We start from the raw sequence: 12,622 nt of genomic DNA, 5'->3' as shown, positions 1-12,622 counted from the left end.
AAAAGATCACCTTGGCAGCTTACAGCCTCAATGAACTCAACATGGAGGAATATAACCCGGATCTATATGACACGGCAACTTCTTATCTGTAAAAAAATTTTGCAAAAAAAATAGAGAGTATGTATAACTCAAATATTTGTTTAAGCCAGCTTGCAAGGCACGACCAAAATAGATAGGTTTTTGAAAAAACTCAATTTTTGCTTCAAAGAAGCTTGGCACGATAGCCTTTCATCCCTTAAGCTGGCTCTCACATGACATAAATCCATCATTTTAACCTTAACTAGTTTAGGGTCTTTCAAGAAGATTGACTGTCAAGAGTACGAATGGGCCACATAGAGGAGAGACTACAACAGACAGGTGAGTTTATCCTAGCTCTCTGTAAGCCGGCTCTCACGTGACAAAAACCGTCGTTTTACCCTTGACAAGTTCAGGCTCATGGAAGATTGACTGTCAAGTGTACGGCGGGTCACCTGGTGGAGTAGCAAGTTGCAAACAGGCAGGTTTAACCCAATTATGGGATGGAAGCCGGTCAAGTGGGTATGAAAGCTATACTCATTGAGTAGGAAGCCCCAAAGCCACCTATGGCATGGAAGCCGATCAAGAGGGTAAGAATAGCTATGCTCATTAAGCAGGAAGCCCCCAAGTGACCTATAATATGGCATGGAAGCCGATCAAGAGCGTAAGAATAGCTATTCTCATTGGGCAGGAAGCCCCCAAGTGACCTATAATATGGCATGGAATCCGATCAAGAGGGTAAGAATAGCTATGCTCATTTAGCAGGAAGCCCCCAAATGACCTTATGATCAACCCATAAAGACTTGTGCATAGAAAATATGAGATGAAACGACAAAGGCCCCAAAATTTGGGGATGTCGTCTTTATTATGTTTGATCATAAAAGATATGTACATCAATGAAGGTATATACAATGATGAGAGCCAATGACTCAAGTGTAGTAAGGCCAAAGATGAGCAATGTTCCAAGGCCGCCGGGTCTCTTCCTCAGATGTTCGTGCATCCTTGCTCTCATGAATGTCAATGAGATTATATGACCCGTTGTTGAGATTTTTGCTGACCACAAAAGGCCCTTCCCAAGGAGGTGAAAGCTTATGCATCCCTGTCTGGTCTTGAATCAAACGGAGCACTAAGTCGCCCTCCTAAAAGGTCCGGCTTCGAACCCTACAGTTGTGAGCGATGTAGGTATTGCAGATATATTGATGAACGAGCCGCCGCAAGTTCACGCTCCTCGATAGCATCGAAAGCATTTTGACGTGCCATCTCATTGTCAGTCTCCACATAAGCCGCCACTCTGGGCGAGTCATGATGAATATCGCTTGGGAGAACCACTTTAGCACCATAAACCATGAAGAAGGGTATATAACCCATTGATCTGTTGGGGTGGCCCTAATGCTCCAAAGAACCGAAGGAAGATCTTCCACCCAATAACCCGGTGTCCTCTTTAAAGGAACCATAAGCCAGGGCTTGATTCCTCTCAAGATCTCCTGGTTAGCACGTTCTGCCTGACCATTGGACTGAGGATGTGCAACTGATGAAACATCAAGCCGGATGTGCTCTCGTTAACAAAACTCTTTCATAGCTCCTTTAGAAAAAGTTGTCCCCTTATCAGTGATGATACTATGAGGAAACCAAAGCGGAAAATCAGCTTCTTGACAACTGAACTGCAGTAGCCGCCTCACAATTGCTGACCGGCTCTACCTCAACCCACTTGGTGAACTTGTCAACCGCCACCAGAAGGTGGGTCTTAAAATTTCCAACCATATCAAGCCCACAGACCGCAAATGGCCAAGTGATTGGGATCATCCGCAATTCCTGAGTCGGCACATAAGCTTGCCTTGCAAATTTCTCACACCCATCACACTTACTAACAATATCTTTTGCGTCTGCATGAGCCGTCAACCAGAAAAATCTGTGATGAAAAGATAGACACCACTGACCGTGAGCCGGCATGATGACCGCAGTCGCCTGCATGTATCTCTTGCAAAATTTCACGGCCCTTGCTACTTCTTGAGCTTGCGTTGGTTTTTCCCTTGAAGAGGAAAGGGTGATGCAGCAAAGTAGAGATAAGTATTCCCCTCTGTTAGAGAACCAATGTATCAATCCAGTACGAGACAACGCACAAATCACCAATACCTGCACAAACAATCAAACACTTACACCCAACGCGATAAAGGGGTTGTCGATCCCTTCACGGTCACTTGCAAAAGTGAGATCTGATATAGATAGATAAAACTAAACAAAAGATAAAGTAAATATTTTTGGGGTTTTTGGTTTACAGATCGGAAAGTAAAAGATTGCAAAATAGTAGATCCGAAACTTATATGATGGAAAATAGACCCGGGGGCCATAGGTTTCACTAGAGGCTTCTCTCAAGATAGCAAATAATATGGTGGGTGAACAAATTACTGTCGAGCAATTGATAGAAAAGCGCAAAGTTATGACGATATCTAAGGTAATGATTATGAAATATAGGCATCACGTCCGTGTCAAGTAGACTGGCTCCTACCTATATTTCATAATCATTGCCTTAGATATGGTCATAACTTTGCGCTTTTCTATCAATAGCTCGACAGTAATTTGTTCACCCACCATATTATTTGCTATCTTGAGAGAAGCCTCTAGTGAAACCTATGGCCCCCGGGTCTATTTTCCATCATATAAGTTTCGGATCTACTATTTTGCAATCTTTTACTTTCCGATCTGTAAACCAAAAACCCCAAAAATATTTACTTTATATTTTGTTTAGTTTTATCTATCTATATCAGATCTCACTTTTGCAAGTGACCGTGAAGGGATCGACAACCCCTTTATCGCGTTGGGTGTAAGTGTTTGATTGTTTGTGCAGGTATTGGTGATTTGTGCGTTGTCTCCTACTGGATTGATACCTTTGTTCTCTAACAGAGGGAAATACTTATCTCTACTTTGCTGCATCACCCTTTCCTCTTGAAGGGAAAAACCAACGCAAGCTCAAGAAGTAGCAAGGGCCGTGAAATTTTGCAAGAGATACATGCAGGCGACTGCGGTCATCATGTCGGCTCACGATCACTGGTGTCTATGGCTTTTCATCACAGATTTTTCTGGTTGACGGCTCATGCAGACGCAGAAGATATTGTTAGTAAGTGTGATGGGTGTGAGAATTTTGCAAGGCAAGGTTATGTGCCGACTCAGGAATTGCGGATGATCCCAATCACTTGGCCGTTTGCGGTCTGGGGGCTTGATATGGTTGGATTAATCGATGCTTCTAGGGACTTCCTAGATAGTTGTGCTGGTTGTGTTATCAGGGAACAAACTATTGGACAAGCTGAAGAATTATTGAATAACATATTGAGAAATTATGATGATTGGACTCTTCCTGAACCACCTACTAAACCCATCCAAAGAGGAGGGGTATTTTATATCTCAGTCGTGAAGATATGCAATAGGCAAAGAAATCAATGAAGAAAAAAGGTAATAAAGCTGAGGATGTTAAAAATTTACCTCCTATTGCAGAAATACATGGGCTTGATACACCACCATTGCCTAAGGTGGTAGAGGTAAATTATCTAATGAAATTCAGTGATAATGATAATCCTCACAATATGCACCCTAGCAAATTCCCTTATGAGTTTCAGAATTACATTAGAAAACAAGATCACTTCAATGCAAATGTTATGAAACAATTGAAATACAATTCTGATATGATTGCTCGCTTGAGTGACTTGTTATTTAGAATCTCAAATGATGTTAGAGGTGTAGGAAAACATGCCTCCATGGTTCAAACTCAGTTAGAACAAGTTGCTAAATCTCAAAGAGAGTTGCTTGATGAAATGAATAATAATATCAATGAACATGCTGTTAGAGTAATGACTAGAGGAGGTAGGATGACTCAGGAACCACTTTATCTTGAGGGACACCCAAAAAGAATTGAACAAGAATCTCAAAGAGTTAACACTGATGCACGTAGTCCTTCTAAAACGAAAAAGAAGAAGAAAAATGATAGGGCTTTACATGCCTCTAGTGAACCTGAAGTAGAAAAACCTCCTGATAATGATAATGAAATTTCTATCTGTGATGTCGAAACTCAATCTGTTAATGAACACTCACCTTTTGATAATGAAAAAGATATGATGAGGTTCATGAAGACACTCAAACAAATAATAAAGAACCAGATAATGATGTTGAGATAGAACCAGCAGTTGATCTTGATAACCCACAACCCAAGAATAAAAGATATGATAAAAGAGACTTTGTTGCTAGAAAACACGGTAAGGAAAGAGAACCGTGGGATCAAAGACCTATGCCCTTTCCACCTAAGTCAACTAAAAGGAAAGATGATGAAGAATTTGAACGCTTTGTGAAATGCTGAGGCCGGTCTTTTTGTGTACTCGCTTGACTGATATCCTTAAAATGCCTCCTTATGCAAAATTCATGAAAGACATCATCGCCAATAAGAGAGAAATACCGAAATCTGAAATCTCCACCATGCTTGCTAATTATACTTTTAAAGATGGAGTACCTAAAAACTTGGAGATCCGGGAATACCAACCATACCTTGCTCCATCACAAGAAATTATGTGAAAACTGCTTTATGTGATTTGGGAGCTGGTGTTAGTTTTATGCCTTTCTCTTTATATAAAATACTTGATTTGAATAAACTCACACCTACTGAAATATATTTGCAAATGCTGACAAATCAACTGCCATACCTATCGGTATTTGTGAGGATGTGCCCGTTGTTGTTGCTAATGTTACTATTTTGACTGACTTTGTTATACTTGAGATGCCCGAGGACGACAACATGTCGATTATCCTTGGTAGACCCTTCTTGAATACTGCAGGGGATGTTATTGATTGCAATAAAAGCAAGGTCAGTTTTCATATCAATGGTAATGAGCATACGGTGCACTTTCTGAAGAAACAATTCCAAGTGAATGGTATTAATGTTATTGAAAAATCTCCGACAATCACTATTGTAAGTTTTCAACTACCTCTACCTACTGTCAAAAAGAAATATGAAATGCTTATTGTTGGGGACATTCATATCCCCGTTGAGGTAACTTACTGATTTACGAAAGTTCTTCGGTTTCATGCTAATCGAAAGTGGTTGTTAATAAGACTTGATCAACCTTACTAATGGATCATTTTTGAGAGGTATGAAGTTGATGAATTTAGTAAGCACTACCTTCTGTCCCTACCTTTTGTTTTCTGTTTTTATTAGTTAAATAAAATAAAATGCCATGTTTTGTCTGTTTTCTGGATTTCTCGTGCAATAAAAAAATGACCCAAAAATAAAAGTTCTCAGAATGCTCTGAAATTTTAATACATTTTTTCTGAATATTTAAGAATTTTTGGTGCAAATAATATCAAAGGGAGGTGCACCAGGTGGGCACAACCCACCTGGGCGCGCCAAGACCCCTAGGCGCGCCCTGGTGGGTTGTGGTCCCCACATGGCCCCTCTCACTTATCTCTTCATTCCACATCACCACCTACCTCCAGAAAAAATCACCATTGCTCTCTCTCTCTCTCTCTCTCTCGTGTTCTTGCTCTCAAACCCGCGGATTTCGATCTCTTTGCTCGAAGCTCCATTCCCGAAACTATTTTAGGGGATTGTTGCTTGGTATGTGACTCCTCCGTTTGTCCAATTAGTTTTTGCTTTAGTGGTTTATATTTTGAATAATTAGCTACTCTTGGTGCTGCTGTAGATGAGCTTGCATGTTGAATTCTTAGAGTTTTAAGTAGTTTGAATGCTTGCTATGGCCTCTATGCATCCCTATGAGTAGTGGCTATCAACCTTGTGAAGTTTTGTTGACAAATTTTCAGAAAATTGTATGCAAATATGATGAACCTCTATGGAAGGAGTTCTTCGAGGAGAAGATCCTCAGGGCCATCTTCTAGTGACAGCTTTGTTCGTCGGTCTTATGTTGAACCAAGTGAGAGTTCCATACGAGATGCCGCCACCAAAACATGCGTATGGACATGCAACGATTATATGGTGAGTGTGGGCATTAAGGAGGAATTTGAGCAACATGTTCACAATGCCGATCTCGGTCCCTACATTTCAGATAAGTACAACCAACACCACACTCTCACTAAATCATTTGTCAAAGGATTTAAATTCCATCCCCATGAGTCTAGGGTGTCATTTAAACTGTATGAAAATCAATTTACCATATCTTTAGAGAGATTTGCTCACCACTGCAAAATTCCATTCTGGGGTTCACTGGACGAACCACCAAGATCTGAGTTTCAGACATTTTTGACTAGTCTTTGCTATGGTGAGACTAGGGGAGTGATGCAAGGTAGAATAAAGAGCATTCATTTTCCCGCAATTCAGTACTTTACATTATTTAATGGAAAATGTATTGTAGGCAAACAAGATTGTAGTACACTTTGTGGTTCAGACTTGAGCCTCATACGCACCGCTCTCACCGGTGACAAAAGTTATTATCATGGAGCGATTGTTGCACGCGGGTTGCAACACAACGCTAATAGTGGCTATTATTACGGTGGAATTTATGCCACACACTTAGTAAGAGAGCTGGGTGTTTCACCTTTGCCATATGACCCTATTTTACCCACGCAGTATTTAGACTTTGATGCTATGAAATGTCATAAGATCCTTAGAGGTGAACCCGATAATTTCACCTATAAATTGTTGTTTAATCAAGACTCCGTTGTACACAAATATTTGTCTGCGCCTGCCTTCTTTGATGTTCACAGTAAGGGAAGATATTTTGTTCTAGAGAGCGAGGCCCGAGCTCACAACGCGGTGGTTGTGGCTGCACGGTAGGCTGAGGCATCCGCACCGAGAGCCTCCATGAGCTATTACCCCGATCATTATGCATGCTACTGATTACCAAGTTAGGCCAAAAGCCTAATCTTGGGGGAGTACGTATTCCCACCGACATTACATTCATGTTCACACATTTCATTTGTCGGTGTCCACACTTTTTCATTGTATTATCCATGCTTAATTTATTTTCTCGCTTTCTTCTTGTGTGTTTGAAAAACTTTGAGAAAATCCAAAAATATTTCCAGCTTCTTTTTTTATTTTTCTTTCTAGAGTAGTTAGTTGTAGCACTAGAAGAAAACCCCAAAAGATTTCCTTGTTCTTCTTTTACTTGTTTGGAGCTTTCTCGTGTAAATAGTTTTCTCATTTTTTCTTTTTCCCCTTTATTTGCTTCTTTCACATAAAACCAAAAACTCCAAAAATATTTCAGTGTGTTTCTCTAAATTTCTTTTCTTTTTACTGAGTCATACCGAGGAGAAGACCACGTGAAAATGTTGAGTGGCTCTCATATGCATTATTGTTGTTCTAATAAAGAGCCCATTTTACCTTGTCTTCTCCTGTTGAATAAAATATTTGCAAATTCCAGCTTAGTCCACGGCACTCTTGCACTATTGTTATTTTCATATCGTTCGGTCATGCAAGTGAAGGCAATAATGACGACATTTGATGAATTGGCCGTGGCAGAGAGAAACGGGTATGAACTCGACTTGTTCTGTTTTTGTAAATATGTTTAACCTAGTATCCATGATTCAACTCATTATGATTAAACATGTTTGCAATGACAATTAGAGATTATAGTTTCTCATGCCATGCATAAGTAGCTAGGTGTGGATAATGATTTATCTTGGATATCAACATTGCATTAAAATGATTGTGTTGTAGTATGATGATATGGTATCCTCCTCTGAATGTTCGACTGGCTTGACTTGGCACATGTTCATGTGTGTAGTTGAATCAAAACCAACATAGCCTCTATGATATTTATGTTCATGGTGTTCATATCCTACTCATGCTAGTGTCCAATGTTACATATGCATAATGCATGTTCATGACTGTTGTTGCTCTCTAGCTGGCCGCTTCTCAAACTAATTGGTAGCCTTCGCCCGTACTAAGTGGAAATTCTGCTTGTACATCCAAAATCTGAAACCCAAGTTATTCCAGATGACTCCACCATACCTACCTATATGCGGTGTTACCTTACCGTCCTAAGTAAATTTGCATGTGCCATCTCTAAAAACTTCAAATAAATATCCTTTTTGTGTGCCTGGATTGTTCATATAACGACAGGAGTTAGTTGGTATCTTCCATGCTAAGCGGATTATTCTCAGGACGAGAGTTTATTCACTCGCCATTGCACAAGAAAGGGGTGGTAATAGGGATTCCAAGTCCCAAACTGCAAACAGAAAAGAGCTTACAAATAATCAAAAAAAAACTCCTACGGAGTCATAACCTTTACATTATCGCTTGGGAACCTCTACTAATGTGTTTAGCATGGAAGATATTGATAACTGATGGTCGCGAATAAACAAGAAGGGTGCGTTTCTCAAAATTTCATTTACCTCTGTTTTAAAAACTTGAGCTCTGGCACCTCTGCAAATCACTGCTTCCCTCTGCGAAGGGACTATCTATTTACTTTTATTGTTGTGTCATCACCTTCTAAAATAAGCACCAGAACCTGAGAGCACTGCTGTCATGTTGATGCATAGTGTGTAGCTAATGTTGGGTGCATCATGATTGGATCTTTTCTACCATGAATTACAATGTTTAGTCGCTACTTCAACTTTGGAGGTGCTCTGCATTTATGTTTTGCGGTCTCGGAAAGGGCTAGCGAGATACCATTGTTGTCATGTTATATCATGGTTGTTTTGATAACGTGTTGCTGTTTGAGATATCTTATTATTGTCCACTAGTTGATTATGTAATTGATATGAGTTAATATAATTTTTAAGAGTTACTGTCGACATGGTTAGTTATAATATTGGCTAAAAACCTGGGTGCTGTTTAAGCTTATTTATGCAAACAAGAGCAAAAGAGTTCGTAAAAGTTTTTCTTTTTCACTTTCAGTTTATCAGCTGAATTGCTTGAGGACAAGCAAAGGTTTAACCTTGGGGGAGTTGATACGTCTCCAACGTATCTACTTTTCCTAACGCTTTTCCTCTTGTTTTGGACTCTAATTTGCATGATTTCAATGAAACTAACCCGGACTGACACTGTTTTCAGCAGAACTACCATGGTGTTGTTTTTTGTGTAGAAATAAAAGTTCTTCTCGGAATGGAACGAAACTTTGCGAGAATTTATATAATAAAAGAGAATTTCTGGAGCCAAGAACCACCAGAGGGGGGCACCTAGGTGGGCACAACCCATGATGATACGTGTTTGTCACAGTAGGTCACATTTTCTGTCGTGCATGTACATCCATGACAATTTTATGACAGAATCAAGATAGTCATACATGTGTTGTCGTAGAAGTGTTCCATGACATTACCAAAATTATCATTATGGAAGTGTCCACTTCCATGACGATAAATCGCGCGTCATAGAAGTGCTTTCGTCAAGGGTGACCGACACGTGGCATCCACCGTAACGGGACGCTGTTAAGCTATCGGGTCCGGTTTTGGATCCGATAACCCGCTAACAGCCACGACCAATGCCGATTTTCCAGGTGTAAAATTCTCATTGGCTGACGGAACCATGCGCCTATGATACGTTGACACATGGACCGGCCCAAAAGTGGCCCATAAAGATTAAATGGGCCGGCCCAACTAAAGGCCCACAAGATTTAGTGGGCCATAATGGGCCGGCCCAGCTAAAGGCCCACAAAATTTTGCAGCCATAATGGGCCGGCCCAGCTAAAGGCCCAACATTCTCAGTTAAGGCCCGTACGGCTAGTATCAAATCGGCCCATCAACGGCCCGTCCTAAACTTGTCATCATCGCGGCCCATGGTCACTTCTGGCCCGTTAACGGTCTGTTAAGAAATTGGGCCGAATTACGGCCCGGTGTGTTTCCGTCCTGTTAAAGGTCGTGCTTCATTTGGGCCCATTTATAGGCCATTGAAACTTTCGGCCCATAAACGACCGTGAAGGATATGGGTCATATTCGGCCATGTCTGACATTCGGCCTGTTAGAGGCCCACTACAGATTTGGGCCACTTTCAGCCTATTGTGACTTTCAGCTTGTTAACGTCGGACAAAATCCATCGGCCATATGTGGCCCAATGCCACATCGGGCCTACGAACGACCCATATAAAAATGACACTAATCAAGCCCGACCGAACTTCCGCCCTGTTAAAGGCCCGTGTAGTAGGTCGGTGCATTTACGGCCTGTCTGAATTTCGATGTGTGGATGATCCGCATTGTAAATGGGCCACCATTTTGGCCTGCTAAGACCAGTGGGTTATTTGGCACAATCAGGGCCCAATCTTACTTTCGGCCTATTAAAGGCCCATGTTTTTTATGGGCTCGGGATATTTACACATGTAAACGGCCTATTATTACTAAGGGCCCAAATTATATTTAGGCCTGTTAAAGGCCCACTATGGGCATAGGCCTACCAGAAAAATATGAAAGCTTATGCTGATTTAGGCCTAGATATTTTTAGTGGGCTACATGCAAATTTCGGCCCAGAATCATTTTTAGCCCAATTGGAATGGGCCTGGCGAATGTTGGCATGTTGGGCTCCAAAGAAGCTTTCGGCCGAATACATTACTAAGATAAACCTACACTATACAAAAATAACGTCGTAATTACTGCAGCCTTTGGCAGCATCATAAACGTTGTATCACAACAAAATAAACTCCAACCATACAACAAAAGGCATGTTGGCATAAAGTTTACAGTCCTTGCAGATAAAAGCACCATCAGATGTATAGAAGCACAGATCATTTGACCTGAGTGCTTATGTTTCAGGCTGTAGAATCTGATGGAGCAGCACAATCTTCCCCTTTTTCCGTCATTCTCTTGAACAACGAAGCCAATGTCTGATAGTTTGGTTTCAAAACCATTCATATCTTCACGACATTTGTCAACCACTATTTTTATTTCCGACATAACGTCCATTAGGGATTGGACTTGTGTCTGGAGCATAGATATATCACTCTGCCTAGCCGGAAGATTTTGTTCAGTAGGAGATTTGGACGAGGTTACTGAGGGAGTCCTGGACTAAGGGGTCCTCGGGCGTCCGACCTGTTAGACATGGGCCGGACTGATGGGCCGTGAAGATATGAAGACCGAAGACTTTCTCCCGTGTCCGGATGGGACTCTCCTTGGTGTGGAAGGCAAGCTAGGCGTCCAAATATGAAGATTCCTTTCTCTGTAACCGACTTTGTACAACCCTAGTCCCCTCCGGTGTCTATATAAACCGAAGGGCTCAGTCCGTAGAAGGATGATCATAATCATAGTCATACAGGCTAGAATTCTAGGGTTTTAGCCATTACGATCTCGTGGTAGATCAACTCTTGTAATACTCATATTAATCAAGATCAATCAAGCAGGAAGTAGGGTATTACCTCCATAGAGAGGGCCCGAACCTGGGTAAACATTGTGTCCCCCATCTCCTGCTACCATCGACCTTAGACGCACAGTTCGGGACCCCCTACCCGAGATCCGCCGGTTTTGACACCGACATTGGTGCTTTCATTGAGATTTCCACTGCGCCGTTGTCAAAAGGTTTGATGGCTCCTTCGATCATCTATAACGATGCTGTCCAAGGGGAAGTCTTCCTCCCCAGACAGATCTTTGTATTCGGCGGCTTCGCACTGCGGGCCAACTCACTTGGCCATCTGGAGCAGATCGAAAGCTACGCCCCTGGTCATCAGGTCAGATTTGGAAACTTGAACTACGTCGCGGATATCCACAGAGACTTGATCTTCGACGGATACAAGACCACGGCAGCCGCTTCCTGCCACCACGATGAACATGACGTAGATCTGTCATTGGACCATACCCAGGAGATAGCACCTGTAACGGCTCCGGCCTTAGATCCGGAGTAGATCGCGCCATCCGTCAACCCCACCACGGAAGCCGCAAACTCAGCGGCATTGGAGCCGCACATAGACCTAACATCAAGTGACATCTGTGTCACCGGATCCATGGACTCGTCTCCGGCTACAGGTTCTGAACCATGTGCGTTCGCATGCGTCGAGCTTGATCAGTCATCGATCATCGAATTCAGCTCCGCGGACATCTTCCGGCACTCGCCCGTAGGCGACATGCTAAACTCATTAAAAAATCTATCCTTAGCGGGGGACTCACAGCCGAATTATATCCGGTTTGAACTGGAGGCTGATGACAGAGAATTTTGTTTCCCACCCACCGCCCACTTCATAGCCACTGTCAAGGACCTAACCGACATGCTCGATTACGGCTCCGAAGACATCGACGGTATGGATGACGATGCCGGAGAAGAGGAGGCCCAAAACCCGCCGTTCACCGGACGATGGACGGCCACCTCCTCATATGACGTATACATGGTGGATGCACCAAAAGAGAATATCAGCAATGACAAGGAGAATCCAGTCAAGGATGAGCCTCCTAAGATACAACAAAAGCGCTGGCGTCAGCGGTGCCGCTCCAAATCATGCCGCAGCAAAGACAGCAACACCGACACAGGAGACGATAACACTCCGGACGGTGCCGAAGACAGATAAGACCCCGACGAACAAGCTGCCGAACAGGACGATCGGGAAGATGGGCAAGTTAGCCCTGATGAACAGGCCATACACGAAGACTCGGAGGACAGTAACTATCTCCCGCTCTCCGAGGAGGAGGTGAGCCTCGGCAACGAGGATATTATCATGCCTGAGGAACCTCTCGAGTAGGATCGCTTTAAGCGCCGGCT

The sequence above is a fragment of the Triticum aestivum genome, chromosome 7D, assembly GCF_018294505.1.
Source record: "Triticum aestivum cultivar Chinese Spring chromosome 7D, IWGSC CS RefSeq v2.1, whole genome shotgun sequence".
Lineage (NCBI taxonomy): Eukaryota > Viridiplantae > Streptophyta > Magnoliopsida > Poales > Poaceae > Triticum > Triticum aestivum.
This window is presented reverse-complemented; position numbering follows the sequence as displayed.